Genomic DNA, 6111 nt, shown 5'->3' on the forward strand with positions numbered 1-6111 from the left:
ATAATACTAGGGCCTTGTACTTCAATTAGATCTTCTATCAGGGACTCCTCTGCTGATGTGGAGTCCCCTTAACTTCAATAGGATGCTGCATTACAGCTGGTTGGGAACTTTTCAACAGAAAATGTTGATTCAAAGCCACAAGTTTTTGTGGGAATGTACCTTTCATCAGAAAAAAATTCTCTGGCCCAGGATAGAATCTGTGATCAAATCTGTCGCAAGAGACACCTCTCTCCTCCCTGCCACTCCTAGCAGAATAGTCAGTAGTCCACTGCCTAAGGCACTCTGCTGCGATGTGGGAGACTCATAGACTGTAAGGCCAGATCATCATGATCATCTAGTCTCATCTGCACATCGCAGGCCACAGAACCTCACCCACCCACTCCAGTAATAGAGCCCTAACCTCTGGCTGCGTTACTGAAGTCCTCAAATCTTGATTTAAAGTTACAGAGAATCCACCATTTACACTAGTTCAAACCAGCAAGTGACCTGTGCCCCATCCGGCAGAGGAAGGCAAAAAGCCCCAGGGTCTCTGCCTGTTTGACCTGGATAAAAATTCCTTCCTGACCCCAAATATGGCAATCAGTTAGACCGTGAGCATATGGGTGAGTCCCACCAGCCAGACACTTGGGAAATAATTCTTTATAGTAACTCAGAGCCCTTGCCAGCTAGTGTCCCATCACCAGCCATTGGAGATATATACTAATAGCAGTCTCAGATGGGCCATGTGCCAGTGCTGGCAATCTCATCACACCATCCTCTCCATAAACTTATCAAGCTCAGTCTTTAAAAAAGTTAGGGTTTTTGTCCCATCTACCCTCCTTGGAAGGCTGTTCCAGAACTTCACTCCTCTGAGGGTTAGAAACCTTTCTCTACTTTCAAATCTGAGCTTATTGATAGCCAGTTTATATCCATTTGTTGTTATGCCAACAATGACCTTTAAGTTAAATAGTTCCTCTCCCTCCCTGGTATTTATCCTTCTGATGTATGCAGAGAGAGCAATCACATCTCCCCTCAGCCTTTGTTTGATTAGGCTAATCAAGCCACGTTTCCTTAAGTTTCCTCTCATAAGGTAGGTTCTCCATTTCTCTGATCATCCTAGTAGCCCTTCTCTGCGCCTGTTCCATTTTGAATTCATCTTTCTTAAACATAGCAGACCAGAATTGCACACAGTATTCCAGATGAGGTCTTATCCGTGCCTTAAATAAAGGTAATAATACTTCCCTATCACTACTGGAAATACCTCGCCTCAAGGATTCTAGGATTGCACTAGCCTTTCTTATGGCAGCATCACACTGGCAGCTCATAGTCATACTGTGATTGACGGCTACACGCTGGTCTTTCTCTTCCTCTGTTGCTTCCAACTGATATGTCCCCAACTTATACCAAAAATTCTTGTTAGTCCCTAAGTACATGACATTGCACTTTACAATATTAAATTTCATCCCATTTCTATTTCTCCAATTTTTGAGGTCATCCACATCTCCTTGTATGATATTCCAGTCTTCCTCCATACTGGTAGTACCTCCCAATTTTGTGTCATCTGCAAGCACACTACAACTTTTTGTGCCATCATTAATGAACATCTTAAATAAGACTGGTCCCAAGACTGATCTCAGGGGAACTCAATTAGTAACCAGAGGTGAATTAAGAAATACTGGGGCCCTGGGCACAAAGAACATTTATTCCCCCCCACTGCTGTGGGGCCCTGCCCCCTGTGCCTCCCCTGCTCCCCATGTCTCCTTCTCCAGCCTGGCCAGAAGCCAGGGTATGGTAAGAGCTGTCCTGGGAGCCGGAGCGGTGTGCCCTGGGGTGCAGGGACACAGGCCGGGGCCTGCACTCGGGCCCCCCAACCCTCTGCCCAACGCAAGTGCAGGATCCAGGGCTCCCTGGGCAGCTCTTACCACAGCCTAGGGCAGTGGTCCCCAAACCGTGGGGCACGTGCCCCTAGGGGGGCCTGAAGGAATTTCAGGGGGTGCAGCAGGGCCCAGCCCTGCTCTGCCCCCAGCTCCACCCCAGCCCTGCCCCAGGTCCAGCTGTGGCTCTGCTCCAGGTCGTATCCCCACTCACAGCCCCCGACCATGGGCCCCAGTCCTGCTCCTGGCCCCAGCTTCCGGGTGGTGGGGGAAACACAGACTGGGTAAGGGGGGGCACATGACCAAAAAAGGGCCCCTGGCCTTCCCATTTTGACCCCACATGTCCTGACTTTTTTTGAGGGGGGGGGGGGGGCAAAACTGAGCCTTTGTCCCATTTGCTCCTGCCTCTGATCCACACCGGGGAGAGGAGGGAAGGGAGAGGGACTCGGTCCAGCGCCACACTGTGTGGGGTGGGGCAGGATGGGGAGGCCTCAGTTCAGCACCACACAGGGCGGGGGACCTGCATGGAGTGGGGGGCCCCTCAGTCCAGCTCCGTGCCAGGCAGGGAGGCCCCTCAGCCGGGCAAGGCGCAGGGCAGGTGGGGCTCGGACGAGCCAATAGCTCAGTCAGCTCTGCCTGGGGGTGGGGGGACTATTATTCACCCACACTTCCACAGGCTTCCAGCTGGGTTGGAGATGGGCCTCAGGGGTAAGAGGAGGAGCCGGGAGGGGAGGAGCAGCAGGGGGCATAGCCAGACTTCTGGCCACTCCTGCAGAGGCCCCCAAATTGGCCAGGGCCCCTGCAGTAATCCACCACTGCCATAACCTCCCTCCAGCCTGACAGTTTAACTTTCAGTACAACTTGTTGTAGTCTCCCCTTAAACCAGTTCTTTATCCACCTTTTGATTCTCATATTAATCCCCATCTTCTCCATTTTAACTAATAATTTCCCATGTGGAACTGTATCAAATGCCTTACTGACATCTAGGTAGATCTACTGCATTTCATTTGTCTAGAAAATCAGTTATCTTCTCACAAAAAGAGATCAGGTCGGTCTGGCATGACCTACCTTTTGTAAAGCCATCTTGTATTTTATCCCAATTACTGGTTACCTCTATGTCCTTACCTACTTTCTCTTTCCATTTTTTTCCCTAAGTTCTTACATACAACTGAAGTTAAACTAATGGGCCTGTAGTTTACCAGATTTCTAGTAGTAGTTTCCCCTTTCTTACATATAGGTACTATATTTGCATTCTCCAGGCATAAGGAATGAGCATCGAGTTTACAGATCGATTAAAAATACTTGCTATTGGCTTGCAATTTCATGTGCCTGTTCTTTTAACATCCTTGGATGGAGATTCCCACCAATTTGGTCCCATTACACTGATTGAGTTTGACTTCCACCACAGATTGGTCATTTGTACTTCCATATCCTTGTTCCCATTAGCCACCCAAACACTGTCTCCAAGCTTCTCATTAAAAACTGAAGCAACATATTAGTTTAGGTGTTGGGCCATGCCTAGACTATCATTAATCTCCACCCCATCCTCAGTGTTTAGTAGTTCCACTTTTTCTTTGTTTTATTTTTAATTATATGGCTAAAGAACCTTTATTATTGGTTATAATTTCCTTCACAAGTTCCAACTCTGCTTGGCTTTTGACAGTTCTTACTTTTTCCCTACACTTTCTGACCTCCAAGAGGTAGCTTTCCTTGCTGATCCATCCCTTCTTCCATTCCTTGTAGGCTTTCTGCTTTCCTTTTAATAACCTAGCTGAGATGCTTGTCCATCCAATTTGGTCTGCTACCCTTCCCTATGATTTTTTTCCCATTGCTTGGGATGTAGGCTTCAGATAGTTTCCACAACTTTGGCTTAAAATAATTCCAAGGCTCCTCCACATTCCGATCCATTAATTCTTCAGTCCAGTCCAATTTCTTAACTATTTCCTTTAATTTTTTAAAGTTTGCCCTTTTAAAATCAAGGACTCTAGTTGCAGACCTATTTTTGTTTATCCTTCCATTTAGTTTAAACTGAATTAATTCATGATCATTTGGACCAAGGTTGTCCTCTACAACCAGCTGTTCTGTGATGTCCTTGCTTACCAATACTACATCTAAAATGGAATCACCTCTTGTTGGTTCAGTGACTAGTTGGTGAAGAAATCTGTGAGCTATCACATCAAGAGATATCTGGGCTCTACCGTTATTCATAGCACTTGTCCTTCAATCTATATCTGGGAAATGAAAGTCTCCCAAATCACACAATTCCCAGTAGTATTTATTTCATTAAAAATATTAAAGAGCTCTCTAACCATAACTTGATCAGATCATGAGATTCTGTAGCAGATCCCAAGCACTATTCCAGTGTAGCTGCTGTACCTTTCTTCCCCAGATAGATTCCATTTTATTCAGTCCATCACTTCTTATTTCTTTACAGTCTACCTCATCATTAATATACAATGCTACTCCAACACCTTTCCTGTATTTCTGTCTTTGCTGAGCACCACATACCCTTCAATACCTGTATACCAGTCATGGACTACTATTCCATCACGTTTCCATTATTGCTATAACATCTAGTTTCACTTCCTGCACCAGTAATTTTAGTTCATACATTTTGTTACCCAGGCTTCTTGCATTGGCATACAGAAATTTTAATTGTTTGTGCTTGGTTTCTCCCAGATTCCTCGCCCAATTAGGAACAGTCATTTACTTCCAATATTGCCTGCCTGTTACTGTCATTAGTATTAGCACTATCTCTCCTCTTGTCCATTCTCCTATCCTCTGTTGTTCCCTTCTCAACTGCTGTATCCTCCTGCTTGACTTTCCTCCTGCTCAATATTAGAATCAGGCGTGGAGATTGCTGGAGACAGATGGGAGAAGCTCATGTAAATTCCCAATTTAAAGCTTTTTAAATCAGTTATGCCAGTCTCCATCCCAGAAGGATTATTTCCCTCCCTACTCAGATGGAGTCCATCTCATGAGAACAGTCCTCTGTCCATCAATGCCTTCCAGTAATCGAACACCACCTTATAGCAAACTACACCTTATAGCACCATTGTCTGAGCCATTTGTTGATCGTCAAACTTTTCTAACCTTCGCTGTGCTCCTTTAGGGACAGGTAGAATCCCACTGAAGGTTACCCGAGCCCCTTTTCTTTAAGTGTAACAGCCGTGTTAGTCTGTATTCGCAAAAAGAAAAGGAAGACTTGTGGCACCTTAGAGACTAACCAATTTATTTGAGCATGAGCTTTCGTGAGCTACAGCTCACTTCATCGGATGCATACTGTGGAAATTGCAGAAGACATTATATACACAGACACCATGAAACAATACCTCCTCCCACCCCACTCTCCTGCTGGTAATAGCTTATCTAAAGTGATCATCAAGTTGGGCCATTTGCAGCACAAATCCAGGTTTTCTCACCCTCCGCCCCCCCACAGACTGTGGGCTGGAAATGGCCCAACTTGATGATCACTTTAGATAAGCTATTACCAGCAGGAGAGTGGGGTGGGAGGAGGTATTGTTTCATGGTGTCTGTGTATATAATGTCTTCTGCAATTTCCACAGTATGCATCCGATGAATGAGCTGTAGCTCACGAAAGCTCATGCTCAAATAAATTGGTTAGTCTCTAAGGTGCCACAAGTCCTCCTTTTCTTTTTTCTTTAAGTGTCTTCCCAAGCCTGGCGTAGTCTTCTGTGATGCACCCCAGTGAGACTCTCACAGTATCATTTGTTTCCACATAAAGGACAATCAATGGATTCTTTCCTGCTCCCATTAGGATCCTCTTCAGCCTCAAGTTCACATCCTGTATCTTAGTTCCCAGCAGACAGCACACTCTTCTGTTCTCCAGATCAGCCCTAGAGGCAGGCCTATCTGTTCTTCTTAGTAGGGAGTCCCCAGTCACATAGGCATGTCTCTTCCTGGTGGTGTTGCAATTTTTCAGCCTTCCCCGTTCTGTTTGTTTTGGCTGGAAGCCAGAGATTCAAGTCCCTGCTCTGCTTGATTTGGAAATCTCACAAACTTTCATGGGACAGCAAAAACCATTTCTCACCCAGATCCGCTCTGCACAAATGTAGGCTCCATCTGATTACAGAGTTGGAGCATCGGGATGTCGGTGAGATCTAGTATTTACATTTAGGTCTTTCACAGCCTTTAATATCTTAGGGGGATCATTTATGGGGACAATAAGGTGATATCTGGTCTTTTCACTGTATTTCAGTTCCTCAATTGTAACAATACCACAAGGAGAGTAGATTTC

The sequence above is a fragment of the Chelonia mydas genome, chromosome 3 (genome assembly GCF_015237465.2).
Source record: "Chelonia mydas isolate rCheMyd1 chromosome 3, rCheMyd1.pri.v2, whole genome shotgun sequence".
NCBI classification, from domain to species: Eukaryota; Metazoa; Chordata; order Testudines; family Cheloniidae; genus Chelonia; species Chelonia mydas.